At 35.1% G+C, this 12841-nt stretch overlaps 1 long non-coding RNA gene across 1 annotated transcript; it reads right to left on the bottom strand.

Annotated features, from left to right (window-relative positions):
* Positions 1-5564: 5564 nt before the first annotated feature.
* Positions 5565-6861, bottom strand: LOC120539707. The gene is made up of 3 exons (XR_005635653.1): positions 6820-6861; positions 6682-6732; positions 5565-5601 (listed from the first exon to the last, which is right to left on the bottom strand). It is a non-coding gene; the product is annotated as an uncharacterized LOC120539707 (long non-coding RNA).
* Positions 6862-12841: the final 5980 nt, after the last annotated feature.

Consider the following 12841-nt stretch of genomic DNA (forward strand, 5'->3'; position numbering starts at 1 on the left):
ATCTAAGTGTAAAATAGCAAGATGACCTTGAAGCTGATTTGTTTTGGGATTACCTCCCCTTTCAGATATTTGACACTTGCTTGATCCAGAAATATCTAGATTTCACTATTTCAGGACATCTTACCTTTAGCTGTAATTGCTTAAATATATTTGAAATTGATCTGAATTAATGAGTACTGCAATATTTGTAAACGTGTCATCAAATTTTATGTTATTAAGAAGCAATTTAACTTAAAATTAATGTGTACGGAATCAGTAAATATTGCAGGTTTTCTGTATTATAAGTTTGCAGTATGAAATAATTACTCTGATTCACTACTGGTAATTCTTTTAAAGCAGTAACCCAACACCAGTGCTTTCTACCCTGAGTAAAGCTACCAAGGCCCAAGTCTCCTGGTGGCACCACACAAGATAGAGTCGGTGGCCTTGATTGAAATTGCCTGCAAATAACCATGTGTATATCTTTATGTAAGTGCATATAAACGTACAAAATACAAATTATTAAAGAGCAAACAAGTAACTGCCTTTTTGGAACTGTTGCTTTCAATTACCATGAAAAGACCTAATGTAAACTGATTAAATTGTTTCCCATAACTAAACTTTAAATGAACACCTTTTATAACGGAAACACTTGTTTTAAACCTTTTCTTCAGTGAGGTAATTCAGTTTTTTTATATAGAAATTGACACCCTAGCCAATCTCTATTTTTGAGAGCTTGTGGTTAATTTTGGATGCAGGCCTCACACTCTCTCTTTCCTGGCACTTTACATATATTTATAAATTTGGCCAAATGTTTTTCCACTGCTCTTATTTCTTCTTCACTCCACATTGTCCTCTTCACTCGTTTACGACCTAAAAATTGCACCACAAAATTCCAATTAGCAGAATATAAACTTACGTATAACTTAGTTAAAAAAAGAATCTTTCTTGTAGCACTGATGTGTACTCACCTTGGCAAACACTGTTTTAGGAATAGTTAGAAAGCCATAAATTTTAACACCAATGGATTTACAAAGTAAGGTAAAATGTACAAGAGCTTACCTGCTTCACCTTCATGATCACTTAATTCTTCCTCACTTTCTGATGTTTCATTTTCAATCATTACTTTTTCTACAGTAAAAAAATAGCTACTTTTAAATACATCACTATACACGATAGTCAAATACAAACTGAACTTTGAATACTGAGAAGGAAAGTAAATGCTTACAAAAATAAAATAGGTTCAGGAATTTTGGTAGAGATGTCTACTAGTTAGGAATATAATTATGAACATATTCAGGTTTGAATAGGTTGGTATTATCTAAATATTGTTCACTTCAAGTGGACCAGGGCCATTAAGTTAGGTTAACTTCAGAATATGTCTGTCTTTATTGGAAAAAGTTGGTTTCTACAGTACACTAAATTATCAGCATGTGAGGCATACTTCAAAATCATACATTTTGGAACATATTTGTATAACCAAAGTGGAGGTGGAAAGAAGGAGGTGCCCTTGTCATGTCAAACATGACACATCTGCCAAAATTCATAACTATTTTTACATTTACAGGTGTTGTCTTTGCTATGCAGTATGCCAAGTTTGGCTAGGCATACAGTATGTATACACTAAGGCAGATAGAGAGAAAGAAAATGGTCATTACCAGTTGTATCAATGGTGATATCCTCCAGATTTTTTCCTTTAAACTCTCCAAGGCGGCCAGTTTCTAGAGCTAAGAGAATTTTGCTGATCTTAGCCAACTGCAAAGTGCCTTCTGGGAGACGATAGTATTGCCTGTGCACTCTAATGTCATGCCCAAGGAAATCAATCAGTTGATCCAATTCTGTATCGTTCAAGTTAAGAACTTTTGACAGAGTTGCCACATGTTTTCGGAGTTTGGTTGATGAAAGTGTTTTAGGACTTTTTGCTCCACATTCTTTGGCAAAAAGCCGAATACAATCAGATGCACGAAAATAAGATAGAGCCAAAAGTCTTGCAAACATATAGTTGTTGTCACATGGCACACCACAAACTGCTCTTTTTTCTGCAAGCAACTTCATTGCTCTGTGCATAGCTGGGGACAGCAGTATAGGAACATTCCTTCCACGCTTACCTTTAATTTCAATTCTGATAAAGTGATGGCAAAGCTTTTGCTCTAGTTCCGAAAGAGCAAGAGCAACATCTCCATGCAAATCTGATACATCTCTTAACAAAAAGGTATTTAGAAGCATTCTGGAAACTTCTCCTTCTCTTCTGCGATTAAGCAAAATAATTTGTGTTAAAGTGACTTTTGCAAGGTTTGCCCAGTTTCTTGCAGAGGCCTCAGCTAGAAGATTTTTGTAATTTTCTTCTTGTTTGTCATCAAGATACAAATGCATTTTTTTCACATCTTCGGTAAAAGACAAAAGCTGAGGTGCATTCCACTTTGACTCTCTCAGACATCTTAGGGCTACAGACAAAATTAGCTCATTCCACTGGGTTTCATTAATTTTTCAGAAGCTTTGGGCATTTTTTTCCATTTCATTTCCTTCTACCATTGCCTGGGTTTCCACTATATTTGCTATTTTCTGAAGGCTGTGGCCAAGCTTCAGTGCTAATGAAGGAGTTTTCATTGTGCCAATCTCCTGGTTGTACCCAGCAACACATTTTACTGATGTTACTACATGTGGAAAGCTAGATGGAATCATGAAGTCTCTCATATTTTGCAATGGTGTTATTTGTCTTGCACATAACAACAAACGACCAAGCTCTCTAGTCTTCTGACGAATGTATTCATGTTTAGATATGTCTGAACCGAGCCTGTTAAAGAGATGTCGTGCTATTTGTAAAATGACTTTCATGACTATAAGTGAAATGTCGTCTTGTATCATTTTAACTCATTAGCTTCCAAAGGCCACTGTCAACACCAGGAGGCACAGGTTCAGCAAATGCACACAAAGACTGGACCCTATTTTTTCCAGGTTTTGGTTGGACACGTTTTCTAAGCTTGCAATGTTTCATGTGTCGCCAAAGATTGTTTGTTTCTTAAAATAAAAAAATAACCCTGACAATTTAAACAATGCATGAAATCTTTAGATGGCAAACAATTTCTAGGTTGTCTTTGAGGTACAAGCATTCCTTTTCCCATTTTTAAAACTTCCACTTTGTAAGCAAAATTGCCTCTGTTTCGAAGAAAATCTATTTAAAGTCTTGTTTCTTTTGATTTCCTTGGAAACTGGAGAGCTTTAGCAACTTCAGTCTCATTGCGTTGAATTTGTTCAATAATTTTTGCATAGGACTTACCACAAAAAAGGCAAAAATGTTTTTTGTCATATACTCTTCCTCCACTGGTTTTTACAGAAACTGCCTTTACAGATACTGGATCATATTCTTTCGTTTCAGAGTCTGAAACACTGGAATCAGATACAGATCTATCATACGTGGAACATGACACAGAGGATTTCTCATCTTTATCTATTTTGTCACTCATGTGTGCTGATAAGCTGTCACTACTGCAGTCTGGACTACTCTCTTCTGATGACTTAGGAATGTAGTCATCATCGCTGTGGTTCATACTGGAATCTGATGACTCGGAACAGATTTGAAGCATCTCTTCACTCACCTATTAAAAGAAAGCCATCTAGAACCAAATCCCTATACTGCATACTGATTAGCAAGTGTTGAAAACTACATTATTGGATTAATGATTGATTTGTTTTATATTTATTATTAATAATGTATATACATGCAGCAATTGCTTAATATTTCAAAACCCACTATCAAATATTCAGACTGTTATTTTTATAGTGAAAATATTGAATTATAAAGTTTATGCCATCGAAGTATAACTTACAATAACGCTGTCAGAGCACTTAAGTTTTGGCACAGTACAATCAAGCTCACTCTTTTCTAAAGAAACTGGTTCAGTGTCAGATCCACTGTTGTCCTCAGTCTATAAAAATATAATTTTGTGTCATATTCATTGGACACACATTACGATGTGTTCGTATTATTACTGTTGTTAGTAGTAGTAGTAGCAATATTCCTGCTATTGCTGTCGTTGTTTTTTACTTTTACACTTTGCAAAGGCCAGTTACAATCAAATACGTTCTGCTCAAATAAGTGTTAAGTGTTGTTATAGGCAATTACAGGGATAACAGAATACCAGATTTTACATTATGCTGTACATAATGTAAATTAAATGAGATTATGCTTAATACATTTTTCAGGCCAAATCTTGAATGTTGAATATGGAGACAAGACAACAGTTCATTAGGTCTTAAGAATAAGTGCAACACATACAGGAGAGTCAACTTTTCTTCACTAACGATCTTTATTAGGACTAGCATTTATAGCAGTTCATTTTTATTATGGAGACCTAAATGAATTAGAGTGAGGTAGAAGTACTGAAGCACCACCAACATTCCTAGTGAGGACTTACATATATTTCAGTTCACATTCACTGTGGGGACATAGATTAACTCCTGCTCACCCCTTACTCTATCTTTTATGTAGCTATACTTGTGGGGTCTGACACATATTTCAGGTTATCCTATTATGAAGACCTCGGTGAAGCAGAAAGATATTTTAGGATTTTAAAAATCTTTTATATAGCTATCCTTGTGGGAACTCGCACACATTTCAGTCCACGACCACTGTGTGGACCTAAACTAAGTGGGTGGACAGTGGCACAAGAAGCCCCATCATTAATAACTAACCTAGTGGGGACTCACACACATTTCAAGTCACAACCATTGTGTGGACCTAAAACAAGTGGGGCATGGTAGCACAAGTGAACCCATCTTCAATAACTGCCCTTATGGGGACTCTTACACATACTTCAGGTAATTCCTGTTATGAAGACCTCAGTGAAGTAGAATAATATTTTAGAATTTAAAACACAAGAAGCTGTCCTTGTGGGAAATCGCACACATTTCAAGTCACAACCATTGTGTGGACCTAAAACAAGTGCGGGATGGTAGCACAACTAACCCCATCTTCACTGACTGCCCTTATGGGGACTCTTACACATACTTCAGGTCATTTTCATTAGGGGGACCTCAGTGAAGTAGGATGGGCAGTAAGAAATACATAGCAATGACACATTCCCTGTGAGGATTCAGATGTATTTCAGATCACTCTAATCAAGAAGACATAAAGCAAGTGAGGAATACAGTTAACTGATCTTATGTGTAATGTCTATATAATTTTTAAACAAAACAACTTTGTGAAATAAACTGTAGCAGATTAAATTTAAAAACAAAAGACATCTTGTCATTAAAAGATATATACTATGTATTTCTATTTATATTTGTTAATTAAGTAAAAAAAAACTGTACCTGCTCATTAGTAATAACTGCTTCTTTCTCTTGAGGTTCAGAAGTCTTTTCAGCTAAGCTATGACTGAGGGCCTTCTCTCTTCCATCAGGGTTCTGAGGAGAAGGCAAAATAATTAAATGATTAACGAAATAAAGGGATAATATATAACATTTTACCATTAAGTGATGTGAAGTATTTGTCTAATAAAAAAAGTTTAAGGCAATAAAGAATTGTACCTGTTCATCAATAGCAAGAGTTCCTTTTACTAGTGCCAGTGTAGGCTGTTAAGCCAAGATCTGGCTTTGGGCAACATCCCTTTCCCCAGTGCCCTAAAAACAGAATATTGATCAAATGCATAATAAAACCAGGTATGCTGTTATCACTTTCCAGTCTTGTATGCAATAATAATACTTCTAATACTAAAATTAACTTACTGGTTTCCAACTTGATGAAAGATGTTAAAACCTTTGTTGGATTTTTTAAAATAACATATTTTGTCATAAATACTATATGAATGCCCAAAGTAAATCTTTGATATGACTTGACCGTTCCTTATAATGCCTATTTCTCATTCAAAGATACTGTGAATCAAAAATTGCACTCTGAATCAGCAGTAGTCACATTTCTATATGCACTATATGGTATGTATATGAAATGTTATTTCATATGGGTTAATTTATATTTTACATAATCCAAAAAGTAACCTATTACAATGGATATGTTTAACATCAAAAAAGCCTAAATTGTTCATATAAAAAATTAAGTAACTTTTCAGTTACTTGAATAGTTTCTGGGTTTCAAGGTCTTGTAGATGGTTGTACATTTTGCATGATTTACGATATCACAAAACGATAACCATATTTTTTCTTCCTCTTTAAACAACATTTATTCTTTTGGTGTGTGCACTTAATTTTTCTCTCTGTCATATGTTTCATTCAGAATTGTTTATGTGCTACAAAAGTTAGAAACAAGTTTCAATAAGTCATACACTGTGTATGTTTTCTGAAAATTTATAGTCCAAATATCAAAATTATGCTAATCAATACCAATATGTTCTTGTTTAGGAAAATCTTTACAATGAGTGTGCAATTCATGCCTTTACCCTATATTCTTTCCTCTCTTAGTTTCCTATAATTAAGTGTACACAATCCATTTTCAAACCTTTAATTGAAATTGTGGGACTATATCTGTGTTTCTTAAATTTATTATCATATAAAAATATATTTCCGCTTCCAATCACACAGCTTTAGTATTTAAAAATAGTGCAATAAGGTATATAGATTCAGGCAATGTAACAAATTGTGATGCATGTATAAAAATAAACATCAGTACTATTGGTACTTCTTTAAAAATATCTTAATTTATTAAAATAAAATGCCTGTATACATTAATAATGTAGATTTAGTTACCTTGTCATTTGTCTGTAATGGTGATGACACAATAGTGGCTTTTTCTTTTCCCTGCATACAGACACAAAAATAATTACTTCACAGGTGACAACAACCTAAGCTAATCCTAAACACACAAATAAAGACTACAGTTCTTACCTGTTTTCTCCAAGGCCATGGTCCATCTCCATAGCTGTATGTAATTTCTTCACCAGGAAGAATATCTCTTAAAACAAACAGAAAGAGGTGTGGAATTCCATTTACTGCCAGTTTCTTGATTTTGCAGTTTGGACTTTTGTGGTAGTCATTTATCATTCTTCCAACAGAGCCATCATCTTTGGCTCCATCAATGCTGTAACAGCAGTACAGTTTAAATACATACGTAAAAATTACTAATATATATATATAAGGCATAAACACAGCCAATTTTCGTCTTGTATTAGAACGAGTAGTGCTCCGTGGAAATAATTGTGTAGCACATCTGGGTCTGAACCTGAGAGGACAAGCTCCTCACTTTAAGTGGAAAGGACTACCTCGAGAAACTGACATAAAATCAGCTCCGCAATCGCTATGTTCCAGACAGAGCACTTGAAGCACTTCAGACACGTTTCCAGGCTGCTACAGTCCATCTGCCTGAGTGTCCAGCCACCATCGTGTTTCACAGGAAAGGTGGACAGTGGGCATACGAACTGCCTCTGAGGCAGAGAGGGGCGGACAGAGGGTCGAAGCAGGTGGCTGATTCCACTAAAGTGCTTACTAACTACGGTGTCTGAGAACACGGATCTCGGAGCTGCTACTCCAGGAGTCCCACCACTTGTGACAGCATAAGATATTTGCGTTACACGTGCGCTATCAGGTTATTATACAGTTTTTAAAAAATGTTAAAGTAGATTTGTTGTATATATCATAAAGTATTTTATTAAGTATTTATTTTTTATTCGGAGACAGGGAAACCTGATTATACTGTCTGGCAGTATTGCTTTGTTCTGTCGTTTACTTTCATTCTGACGTTTTGTTAACTATTGCAATATTGACTTCGGAAGAGACCGTAATACACTTTCACCATAAATTAGAACAATAACTACTTTTCCCATTCCATTTAAAGTCGAAAAGAAAGACGGCAGCAGCAGGATGGTACACTCGCCTCCTCCTCTCACTTTCAGCCCTGTCTATTAGTTGACCACGGTACTTGGCCACAAAGTCACCCCTTTCCAATGCGCCCACCGAAAAACTGCACGTCCTGCGAACGACCGAGTATGTGAAACATACTTCGCTAATATAAATGTGATGTTAATAATTTAAGAAAAATAAATTGGTTATAAACAACTTACATTTCTCTGAACAGATAAATTTAATTTCCAATCCTCGTTTGTCCGAAGATGACCTCACATACCGAATAGCCTCGCTTTCCGGATTTATTCATTGTCTTCTCATTTTCAACATAGGCCTATGTGTCTCTCTCTCTCTCTCTCTCTCTCTCTCTCTCTCTCTCTCTCTATGTATATATACACATACTGTATATGTACACATATACATATAAACTCCCGAATATAAACACGCATAATTTGTGTTTTAAAATGAAATGCATAATAAAGCTGGCATATAAAAATAGCCAAGCAGGGTCTTCTTAAAAATGAACAAACACAACATACCCTGACAAACTTTTATTCAAGCAAAGCTTTTAATAGATAAAAACGTCATCTTCATTGGCTAATAATAATAACGATTAACTACTTACTCTAGCATAACATTTATTAAAATACTGTTTACCTTTTTTAACAGTTTGATTTATCCTTTCGGTCTTTCAATCTTTCCTCCATATGCACGCACCTAATGGGAACATCCTGTGTAGCTGCCATGTGACCAAAAGTGTGCATAACCCTGCAGTACTGCAAAGTGTCTGTAGGGGGTTTTAAAAACTGTAAGCATCCAGCCTCAAAACACACTGCAGTACTGCAAAGTATCTGTATTGGGTTTTACACACTGTGAGCATTCAGCTCCAAAGCACACACCCAAATTTTACTCAAAGAAATAAGAATTTTGGGGTCATGGTAGATTTTGATGGTACACACCTTAGGAAGCAATTTTGCATTAATTATAATGGGCAGAATTATGGGGACCTCATTTTTGGTCCCCACTTGGTCAGAGGTCCTCACTGTGTTGGTGTGCAGTCAGGCCTATGTCTCCATTCAGATAGTAATGCAAACACGCACGCACGCACCCACACACCCACACTGTGATCCAATAGAAAAAGTCCAAGGTGTAAACCTAATTGCTAGTCACCCTGCAATATTGTAATTAGAATTGACTATGCATTCGTACATCAATATTACATACACAATGGAGCCTTAAGTCTCGTAATATTCTATAGGAATTTCTATTTAAAAACTGTCACCAGCACTGAGAAACATCGCAACACAATTAAAAGTGCAACTCTTTTGGTTATACACCACTTACCAGCCAAACAATATGCCCTGATTTTATTACAGTTTTCTTTCTTTTGAAGAGCAACCTCTAACCTTGATGACCTGTGAGCAACAACAGCAGCGAACTCCTTGCACGGGTGTCTTAATTTTCTATTTATTACTTCAGTCAGTCTAGATACAAGAATGAATGTACAAAGTATTAACAAATACGAATACCAAACAAGACAAGATATGTTAAATAAAACTGATATAAGATTCTGGATATAGTTTGAAAGAGCTCACCGAAAAATCAGCAATGTTAAGAGATAGATGCTGTACTGGGCGGCTTTTGATTTATTGATAGGATGCTTCTTTCTGACATTCAGATGAAATGGTAACAAGTTTCTTGATCTCTGACTTGGATTCATTGTGGTACAGCGGGTCTGTGGCTCTGAAAAAGTGGCTGGTTTTAATAAATAATTAATTGGCCTTCTCACTCTCTGTGGGTGCACACTTTATATAAAATAAAGCCACTTACCAGGCTGAAATGCTTTGTACAGCAATGGCTTTAGAGTTTTTAAAATGCAGGAGGACTTATGGTTTATGAAATAGGTTTTAAGATTTGCATACTTCTTAGAATGTGTATTTTTATAATTTATGATCCATAAAAGTTGTTTAAGCTGATATAAATATGTTCAATTTAGTTTAATAGGTGCACATTTGTTAGAAATAGTACACGTTTACTTATGTGCTGCCATGAGTCAGGTGCTTATTTCTTCCTAAAAGCTTTAAACTTGTTTATTTAAGTAACTTTTTTCTGATTAATTTCAAAAAGATACACTCTTGGCTATGTGTTAAACAGAACGGATGCTTATTTTATTGATTAACCTATTTTCTTAATATTTTTTTAATCTGGTGAAATGCATATTTTAGTTGAACACTTCATAAAACTTGTTTGGTTTTTATTGTTAATGGCTAACATTGTTTTCTGAACAGCTTTAACTTTTTCTTTTGAGCTTTTATTTTAACATCTTTAATAGCTGCATGTTTGCGTATATCCTTCTGAATAATGTCTCAACACAACTCGGTTTATGCAATAAGGGGTGATTGCTACCAAAGTGTAATATTTTGTACACACAGCATTCTTTGCGATAAACACTTGTAATCAAAGTTGCATTGTTACCTCTTCCAATACAGATGTCCAGGAAGCTGATGCAGCTTTTCATTTCTGTTTCCATGGGGAAGTGAATTGTAACTAGTTGCTATTTAATATGATGAATGTCTCGTTGACGTACCATATCCAAACTTTAGGTATGAACCGATTTACAGCCAAGCTTTCAAATCACTGCATTACCATTTTGGCTAGGAGTCCTGATAATGGTGATCCCATTGGTATACCTTCTTTCTGTCGAGAATACTTCCCATTTAAATGGAATTTCTGGCAATGTAACATTAACAGCATGAATGAAGTTGACCACAAAGTGACATAAGGATTTTATGTTAGGGTCTTTATTTAGTTTTGAGAGTGACGTCTCTGTGGGCTGTTGAATTGGTATCATGGTGTCTAGCTACATGACATCAAATGAGAAAGTGATTTCAACATCATTGATAGAGATGGATATATTCAGGTGTTGCAATACCCTCTTGATGCTATTAACTAAATAATTCAAATTGGACATTAAATGTCTGAGCACTTAAAAGTCTTTTCGGTTAGTTATGTTAGGCTGATCACAGGTCTGAATTTCAAAAGTGTTTTATAGATTTTTGGAAACACACAGAATTCCGGGCAGTTTGCATAATTGGATTTATTTCGTAATGATATTGTATGTTTAAATAGTCATTGTTGTTATGGAGCTTATTCAGAGTGGTGTTAATGGTTAAGAATGGTATCGCATTCCAGACACTTGCAGAGTCTGTGGCAAAATGCATTTGAGTTGTTGTGTTGGCACATAACTATAGTATCTTTGGGTGTTTCTTTAATTTTGTCTGTTACCTTTATGGCAGATGTGAAACGCCTTTACCAAAACTATGGGGGCACTTTTTGCTTAGTGTAGCAGAGGGCAGTTTTCTGGGTGACCAGGTATTGACCCAGAAGTGGGAAATAAAAATAACTGTTCTCTGCCAGTGGTCATAAAATGTGTAACATAAGGCAAATTGAAAACTGCCCTGGAAAGAGGAAGAAAAGAAATGGGAAAGGGTGACTATGCAAGCTAATATTAGTATATAATTTAATAGTTTAAAAAGTCAAGTAGCCTGCAATGAAGGTCTTTTATAATCCCTGTGTATTTAACTGTGGTGATTTGAGGATAACTTCTTAATGAACCAATAATGAACCAATAATGAACCTACCTATTGCTGTGATTTAGAAAATACCAGAGTATAGTTTGTGTGTTGTATTTGTGGGAGCAGTCGGTCACCCTACATATAGTATGGACACCAAGAAAAAAACTTAAATCTAAGAGGAGAAGTGAACAAGGTTTTAAAGGCTAGAGGGATTAATTACACTTAAATAATCCTTGGAAAAAACAGACCAAGAGAAGAACTTGAAAATGGCAACATAAAGTGAAGAATCCTGAGCTGCACGAAATGTTAAAGCATCAGCATTAAACTGAAACAGAAGCAATTCAGGAGATTTATTTTTTTTATTGCCCAGTAATATTTAAGTTACAGTGAATGCTTTCACCTTTGACTCCACAGACTGCAGGCCTCCTTTTTAAAAACCTCCCCACAGACCAAGCTCACCCCCCCAAAATATGTTTAAAACATTCTATCAGTAAAACAGAGGGGTCAATAGTCCAAGACAACTGCCTTTTCCAGCTTTTGAAAAATTAACTGTATACAGTTGTTTCTTTCCTTTACAGAAAAATAAATAAATGACAATGGCTTGTCTCCATTTAGAACAGGCACTAATAATTAAAATCAACCATTGCTTTCAAATCAGTGCTAAAGTAAATCTGACTGTTAGTTTAAGCAGATGTGCTTAAATTGTCTGTTTGGGCATCGCCTGTAATTATAATCATTTAGACCTGAAGAAACAAAATATTTTTTTGAATTTCAAATTAACTAAACATAAATTTTACATATTTTCTGGGTATGTGTTATTTGTCTAAATTAACATTTTACAAGTGATAAAAATAAGGAACAGAAAGGCAAGTCTGTAATGGTGTTATTTATTGTTTACCTTGGAAATAGAATAGAAAGAATACATTAATAAAGACCATAGTGTTCACTTGGGGCTATATTGATCTGTTAGTGATCTCAAAAAGATGTAAAGGAGCACAAAATAGTAGATGTAACATACAGGTTTATATAAAAAATATATAAACAAATATAAGAAATAAATATAGCAAAAGGGTAATTGGGGAATAAGCATTGCGAATAAGAATAAGCAAAACCATACTCTGAGGTATTCTGTGCACAATTTGCACAATATGTTAGGTTTAGTAGTAGTGTCTCCATGATTCCACACTCTGCAGTGGATGAACTTAGAAGGGTCTTTCATGCTACGCCCAGCAACTTCTGTGCAAGTTTACCGCAACCATTACTCAAAATGAAAGATTTCTTTCATTAGTACGAGTAAAATGACAAGCACGGAAATTAGAGAGTATTTAATGGAATTTTATCTGTTAACTGTCCCAATGTTCCCTCGATCTAAATCGTTTAGAGCGCATATCTAGATGTGCCGAGGAACATCTTCGCATCATTCTTGCATTTATCTTGGCCGTTAATACACACGTTTCCGAAAATACACATCACGAAACTCTGTTATCCTCTTT

The sequence above is a fragment of the Polypterus senegalus genome, chromosome 11 (genome assembly GCF_016835505.1).
Source record: "Polypterus senegalus isolate Bchr_013 chromosome 11, ASM1683550v1, whole genome shotgun sequence".
Classification (NCBI taxonomy): domain Eukaryota; kingdom Metazoa; phylum Chordata; class Cladistia; order Polypteriformes; family Polypteridae; genus Polypterus; species Polypterus senegalus.